Source organism: Trachymyrmex septentrionalis, unplaced genomic scaffold, assembly GCF_001594115.1.
Source record: "Trachymyrmex septentrionalis isolate Tsep2-gDNA-1 unplaced genomic scaffold, Tsep1.0 scaffold2, whole genome shotgun sequence".
In the NCBI taxonomy this organism is placed as follows: Eukaryota; Metazoa; Arthropoda; class Insecta; order Hymenoptera; family Formicidae; genus Trachymyrmex; species Trachymyrmex septentrionalis.
In genome coordinates, this window is record NW_017305179.1 from 1,437,659 (window position 1) to 1,446,542 (window position 8,884).

Consider the following 8,884-nt stretch of genomic DNA (forward strand, 5'->3'; position numbering starts at 1 on the left):
ATGTCCGCTTATCTCTTATACCTGGACCCTGAGAGAGAGAGAGCGGTGCCTCTCGAATAGAAACGACCGATTCGTTTAATCGGCTATGCTCGATCACCCCCGCCAAGACTGCGTTCTCGAGCGATCTCTGCAAAATACGCGGACAAAACCGTATTTCTCTCATTGCTCACTTAATGGCGAATCTATCGCCATCCGATTCTCTCTCTTCTCAGAGGAACTGAATACATATCCCCGAGCGATCACGCTTATAGTAATAAACGAGAAGCGTTTACTCTGCTTAATTGTCGAGATATTTTCGCTTCGCTTATTTCCGTTTAATTATAAGATTCTTGTGTGAATACTGTAATTGCAGTAAATAATGAGAATAATAGAGGCAACAATCTACATGACAGGATAACAGGAAATTAAAGAGCCGCGTAACGATAGCGTCTCGTTCGCATTCTTTCGCGAGTGTTCATGTTGTAAACAAATCGAGAGTCTTAAAAATAGATTAACGAATCTAAGGCTGGTATTTATCAGTCAATTCTTATTTTAAGATCGTCTCTCTCTCTCTCTCTCTCTCTCTCTCTCTCTCTCTCTCTCTCTCTCTCTCTCAAGTAATGTCTTGAGATGTTAATACAACTCTATGATTGCTTATGACATCTTAAGACTTCCTTAAGTATAAAACTTAAGAGAAAGAACCGAATATATAAATATATAATATAATACTCGCCTAAATAGTCCATCAGCTGTAATGCGCTTCCAACGGACTTTGTACAAATCGCGTACGAGAACTAAAAGTTCGGTCAAAATGCAATGTGTATACGTGATATATCTTATGGTACAATTCCGACCTGACCTTTTCCTTCCTCGTGCCAATGCGCGTAAAGAAATTTCGACCGACGTTTCATTTCTTTTATTCGGTCTTATTGTAATGCAAGATTCTCCTAGGCCTTCGGACTTGCCCGGGTTAGCCCTTTCGCGCGGAAGGGTTTATGTCCGAAGGATTTATAAGGGAAAACATACGCAATCATACGGTAAACGCCGTTAACGATTCTTTAGTTTCGTTCTTGACAAGTTCTTGTTGTTGCCATTCTAACGGATCACCGGCAGGTAGATGCACGTATGCATATAAACACATTCATTGTAGTATTTTGGGACCTTGCACCACTTTCAAAGTGTACAATAAGGTCACAATAATTATATACAAATGTGTGAAAATTAAATGCCAGAAGAAATAACGCTAATACCAAAAGTATAAAAAGAATAGAAATATTATATCTACAAAAAGATTAATACAAGAGAATATACTTGTATATTAATAAGAAGAAAAATATATATATATATATATATATATGAATAGAAAGAAATTAAGTTATTTATTCTGACAAAAGCAATATGAAAAGTGGATAAAATTAAAGACTGCAGAGAGCAGAAATTCGTAATATTTTATTTGCATGAGATATTATTCTCATCGTATTACATCATACATTATGTATGATTTTGCATAATCGTATCCTCTGTTAGTAGAAATATTATTTCGTAAACATAAAATATTCCGGTTACGAAGACAGAAGATAAAAGTGTAGAGAATTATTTAAAACAAAATATTATTAAATATTTTTGATTAAACTTTATTTATATATTATGTAATATTATGTAATATTAACTGTAAAAAGATGTAATATGATACTTTAATACAAGTACCAAGAGTTAAAGGTACATCCTTTTAATCATCCTTTTAATCAATAATTTTATTAATGTTGTAATATAATATATATAATATATATAATATAATATATATAATATATAATATATATAATGTTCCTGTCACGGATTAATATATCTAGATAAATATTAATAAAAAACATATTATTTCAAAATAAATTGTAGCATCAAAGAGTAAACATTATAGAGAAATATTAAGATAATAACAAACATGAGGAATTCCTGATAAATTTTCATTTTGTTTGCATGTATAAACTTCCTCCGGAGATATCACTTTGTAGACAAACAGAAGTAACTATATATATATATAGACTAGTAAAAATAACCATAATAAGATAACTATGTTATATCATAAAAAAATAATTAAATAATATACAAATTATGACTTCAAATAAATGTATCGTTTATAAAAATTTAATAAAACGAATTTATTTATAGTCACACATATTGTTAAAAGTTTGATATTTAAAATTTTTGTCATTTCATCCAATAATTAGATAATGTAACTGATGCACGCATTTACTTTGCGTGTCGAATAAATAGATCTTTTTTACCTTTTGTTGATCTAAGTTATCGCGGTATCACCGTAATCTGAGGGTTAAATGTATAATATAAATCACTGTTTCAATTTGCTTTTGAATACCATTGTGTTGCTCTTAAATACAAAGTCCAACGTGATTTCAACATACCAATCTGAAATTCGGGACGAGCGATCTCACGCGTTTCCATACGCGCACTTTACGCACATAAATAATTGACAGTGCGCATAAATAAATATTCAGAACCGTCACCGTGCGAGCCAGCACCGACCGGCAGCGTCCGCTTTTCCGAGCGCCCCGGCTTGAACGAGGACTGCCCATGGATGGGCAGGGTGAATTTATAACAGAAAGTACGTGCAATAAAATCAGCCGAGCACCGCGGTACCGTGACACCAATACGCACGCAATAAAATCGGCCGGAGAACACCGTAGAACATGAAGCACCACCCCTTCGTGAAAGAATGGCATGGCGCGCGCGGGGCGTCCTTTAACCCGTCGGCGCGATTTAAATATTATCTTGTAAGGGGATGGATTTAATGCATTTATAATTGTACACGGGAGTGTAAGGGCGGGCCCCAGGTCATCGGTCGGACATCACTGACCCTTCCGGCTGACCCCGGGGCCGTTCCGGGGTCATTGTCCACCTCGGGCATGTAATCTTTTCTACTTCCTTTTTTTTTCCGGAAGCTCGGACACTTCACTCGGAAACTGCCGAGTCGATCGACCGAAATCTAGGCCACGGGCCCTACCGGTTTTACCGTGCGGCCCTTTCGGCTCACAATCTTTGCGCTGGTCACGAAGGGCCTCGCTTCCATCGCCCGCAGGGAAGAACTTTGTGTCCTAAATCGAGCAGCCGGTTCTTCATGTAACTTTTAGAAGTACAGTTTTTTCTTTTTTTCAGATTACAGCATACTTGACGAAACTCTAACGATTAGTAATGAAATATCTGTACGGACTACAACACTAGATATTCGTATTTTAAAATGCAATCTTATATTAAGCAGATAATCCGAAATAATATAAAAATCCTGAAGATTTCTGAAAGATATGAAAAATATTTTGAAAGCACATCTTAAGGATATATCAAACTTCGCAATTATCTTTCATTACAGAAAGTCATGAAGAAAGTTTGGCCATGAACTGTTTTATCGAATAATCAGTAATTTAAAAAAAGTATATTAAAAAAAAAAAAACAAACTATAGTTAAACCTCATTAAATCGACAAAATGATAATTATTTCAAATTAACCGTTTTGATACAAACTTCGAAGTATTTCAGGAATGCGTCAACAATGGCTACGTATATCTTTTAATGAACAGATTCTCCCAATAGAGCAATCTTCATTTCACTAATTTATGAAGACTTTGTGGTATTATGTAACATTCTAGAGTCTGTTTCTTTAAATATACGCATTCAGAGAGCAAGCTGATGTTATTAATTGTCGTAAAGATATTTTTTTGACATCAAAATGGTATCTTTAGTATGTAATTGTGATATCAAAATGACGACAAATAACATCAGAGGTTATTACTCTGATACACACGAAACTTTGTGAGCAAATTATTCTTATATCGCTTGGAGCAGGTAATAGTCGACCTTTCTATAACAAAAAGAGTATTGGAAGCTGAACTTCCTGCGTTAAGAACAATGATTCAGAAGCGCAGCCATATGGTGCAATCGTTGACCATCGGCCGGCGCCGCATGAGAAACGGAATGACGGGACGACCGTCGCACGTCCATCCGCGCACGTTGGAAACAGTCCAAGCGTTTTAATTTCAGAAGACGTTGCAATATAACGGTTCCCCAGCGCGAAATGGAATCGCAACCCCTGGGTTAGCCTAGGCGTCCCGATGTTTCCCGGCATGCCGCCGGCTCTTTCTCGCTCGCGACGACGATGGCGGCGACGACGACGATGACGACGACGACCGTCGGGGACCCTTTCCTAATTGTTCGGGAGGGCAACGGCGGCATCCCGGCGCATCGCACACACACACACACACACACACACACGTCTGTCGCATGCATTACGCATGAACTCTCTACGTCTATTCTTGGGCCTGGTTTGCGCAGTCCAATATTATATTAGTTAGTCCTTCCCCGACGCTTTCGCCCGCAAACTGGCGAGACATAATTCAACATATAAGAATTTATTCAGTAGAAAAAAAAAACTAATCTTTGTAATAATTGTGTTTATCTTCGTAATTGCATCCAAGTAAACAGCAAAGGATATAAATCATGGCATCTATTGTTTCCGTCTCTTTTGTTATTACTTCCCACACAACTTCCTGGATTCTCCAGGGAATGATTCTAAAAGACGTTCTTGGGATAAGCTACCCTATGGACGTCCTCAGGAGAACTGTTTTGGTTTGTTAGATAATCATTTAGGTCTCTCAGTTCTCTCCGTTCGTCGAGAAGTAACTTGGATTATTGTGGATAGATTGCGCGAAGTTAAAGAGCTCGGTAGGAAGAAAGGCAACGTCGGGACGAATTAACACACGTTCGCTGCGCTGGACACGTGATATGTAACGCGCATGAATTTCGGACGTGTCCGTTTCTTCCGGCCGGCTTATGATATTAGTGTCCTCCACGGTGCCTCTGTCCGACGCCATTACGCTCGTCCACCTTGGTCCCGCGCATTGTTCTTCTAATTTATGCCAAGGTAGGTTCTCCAGCCCGCGCACTAACTCCGTAGCTGCTACCCCCCCCCCCCCTTTCCCACCCTCCGCCCTTCCGCCCTTTCTCTTTCTATTTCTACCACTCTTCGCGCGGCGCGCCTTGAATTATAGCGGCAACGCCACTAAATCCTCCGGGCTAATTGAATTATTGCTCGAATCACGGCGCGGCGTTCGCCTTACAAAAAGGAGAAAAAAAAGGGGGGGTAAAAAAAAACGAGGTCCCTCCTCCTTGCGCCTTGCCTCCCCCCCTTCGTGCTCGCCTTTGTCCAGCCCTCGCTCGCGGGAATGATCTCTCGTCGGCGCGAATTTCCGGGAAATAATTTTGAGTGCGTGAGATCTCGGACTCTCGATCTCGCGCCGGAGGTGAGTTCGAATCCGAGGATCAAATCGTCCCTAAATTGGGGTATCCTTTGGAGGAGTCTTCGATCGGTCTACTACGAACGCTCGAGCGTTCGAAACCACGCGCTTATGTAAACTTTCTTCACGGCAGCGTAGGTACGTTTCCGAGAGAAATGTTAGCACGTAGATTCGATTCTGGAAAAGGACTTGGGAGCAACGTACGGAAATCAGAGAATAACGTCCAATCGTTAAATCGTGTAAATATAAATGGTCGACGATGTCTTTTCGATGGGTTTATCCATTATCAGCTGCTTAGAAGATCACTAAGTAAGAAATGTAACCGAGCTTGAAGATACGTTTCTACGCAGAATATAAGCGGAGAATTGTTTTAGAGGGTCCCCCTCCGACAATCGCGAATGTAAAGTTTAAATGTCACCGATTTCCATAAACAGTGTGCGTTACGCGGAGAACCGCCCCTGTTTCTGGAAATCGCGCCAGCGATCGCCTCGCCGCGAAATTACACGATTTACGTTCGCGCTGGACGCTTATGAGATATTAGCCCGGCATAAATGAGTAATGAGACGATGACACGTCGGTATTAATATGATAATTCGATTTAGTATCGAGCGGCGATCCATGAATTTACCACGCGCGTGGCGGTTCTTTTGTAAAAGCGGCGACACAAGAATAAAAGGTGGAGGGGACATAACTCCTGGCTCAATCAATTTCGAGAACGTTAATTTCCCCCGCGCTGTCGCGCTCACAGGAGTCAGACATTGTTATTACGACATTGCGATACCACTGCCGATCGCCGATCGCCGATACCGACGGCGGTATGCTGCTCGAAAGCGGAATCCTTAATTCGCCTTTCCGAGAACCGAGCAATCAGATCTGCCGTATTCAGTCGCCTTGAGATCGACGAAAGGCCCGCCGACCACGTTAATACCACGTTACTATTTATAGGCGCGCGATGGATCATTGATCATTAGTATATCAGATTCGCCGACGCAATGTACCGATCACGGTGGTCAAAAGTCTGGCTGTAATTAATGGCTGCATGTAATGCGCGAAATCCCGCTCGGATTCTGCGGGCCTCTCCTCTCCGCGTGGTTACTGCAACCTTCTCGATTTGCAAATTCTGTCGCTCGCGGTGAAATCTGACGTTAAATGTCATAATGCACTTTTAGAGAATCATCGACAAATTACCGAGAGGCCGTAGATACTACTGCGATCGAGCTCGTAAAAAAGAAATATAAATGAGATTTTCTGACGTCTATTTTTTATTAAATGATTGCATCAGAGAATTTAACCTGAAGCAATCATTAAAAAAAAAAAAAAAAAAGAAAAGAAAGTGTTTAATATTACAGTGAATGCGACAGATTAAATAAACATTAAAAATCATGCTTACAAAATAAATAGCAATCTTCTTAACCTTTCAGTGACAGAGAGTTAACAAATAAAAGGTTTTATTTCTATTTTGACTTGTCTTTTAATGGACTTATAAATCTGATCTTATCCAAATTTTCATTATTTTCGATCAATTGCTATTATTACTATACTATTATTACTTATTGCGTTATGATTCCAAGTCTGAGGAAGAATATGTAAAACGCAGCGTGAATTATTAATATCGCAAAGGGGCCGTAATGAATATTCTTACTAGAACGCTATAATAGGTTGTGTGAGGGAAGCTTCTACTAGAAAGTAGATACTAATCATACGTATTATCTTATTTATCCCGGAGGAACCATGATTTCTAGTCGATTTCACTCGTATAAATCTCAACAGGAACGTTGACCAGATAATATCCAGGTCATAAAATAGTCCGTTACATCGCAACCTTTGGAACCAGTAGACCCAACTTCTCCCATCGAGTACATTACACTGTTCTTCTTTTTATCGGTCATTTTGTTCATGAAAAGGCATATATATCGTATAAAATGAAGTACGACAGTAATAGATTCATAGTTAATTTATGCGTTCTACACTCGATCATTAATATCCAGACAAAGAATTTCGTAGAATGATATTAAGAAGATAAGGCTTTTAAAATTTTCCATTTATCATTACACGCATATTACCTTCCACCATATTTACCTAGTAATTTGATATTGGAAGAGGTACTATCCAAAAAGAAACCATAAAATATCTGAAAGACGTTCCACAAAAACACAAAAAATTTAAAGAATATTTAAACAATCACGGCAAGTATCTCGATATTATATATTATATATTATTTGAGGAATATAATATGGGCGTTTAAAAGTTTACAAAAGTACAAGAGAGGTACTGATCCTGTAGAATACAACAGTAATGTTACATCAGTATTATAATTTTCTTCTCAATAACGTAATTGTTATATGCAATAAGAGAGAGCGTTATTACGTTACATCCGAGAGTAAGAAATATTGATGTAATTTTGCTTAGTTTATGTTATACGAGTGAAATCTTACGTGCTACTTAATTATTGATAAACACGATACTCTTCACTGTCACTCGCGGCATTTCTGCAGCGCGAGCCACTTTAAGATACGGGACTTTAAAATGAGTCTTCGGTTTTTTTAATTTTTTTTTTTTTTAAATTCTTGACTAACCCTTTCAGCGGCACGGCTATCGTACCTTAGCGCCAAGACGCCTCTGACAAAGTAACGACCGCGTTTACCGCCCGTTACGTAATTTTACCTGGCGGCTCGGTTCCGCCGCGAGGAAGCGCCTCGTCCGTTACGCAATTTCTTCCACGTACCTACGTCCTACGATGTCCCATAACGACAATATGGGCGAACGAGTCGACGTACGGTCCGTTACATGGTATCACTATTCCGGCCAGCGAGAGACAGGGGTGGCGCCGCTTTATTAACAGGCTGCAGCAACGGATAACGAGGACACGGGGATCCTTCTTCCGTCGGACCTGCCGCTGACCCCGGGGCAATATCCTACGTCGCCCCGTCGACGACCCTAAATTAATATTCAAATCTGTACACGAACGGTTCCACGCGCCGCCTTGCGAAGATCCTGCTAACGGACGAATGGATGGACACCATTGTCGTGTCCTCGTGCGTCCTCAAGTGTCCTCGTTCATCGTCCAGCACGTCCTACGATTCGTCTGATTTCATTCCCCCTATTCGCGACTTTCCTCCTTACGATTTGCCGGCCGAGATCCTTCGGCAGGATCGTTGTAGAGTTTTTTTTTTTTTCCCTTCTTTCATTTTCCCCCCATTTTTTTTCAACGTAGCGCAATCTCTCATTGGTCGACGTACGCTCGCCGACGTTGGCGAGCGGTCCAATTATTACGTTAGCAGCCATACGATTATCTCGTCGCTGCGATCGATGTAATTCTAGATCCCATGAGAAAGTTTCGTGACGGTCCGTGTCGAAAAGATACGTCGATTGGTCATGCAACGTAAAAATTATAAATATCTCTCTGCGGTATTACATATATTTGACGAAAGAAAAAAAATTGATTAAAATCAGATGCTATATAAAAAAAAATTGATTGTCATTATTCTTTTTACGCTAAAAGTTACAATTTTTCGTGTTCACCCCTGTGTTCGAAGAAAATTTTCTTTTATTTATTTTATTTTCCGCACCTTCCATTTCATTTTTATTTTTCGTATCTAATACAGA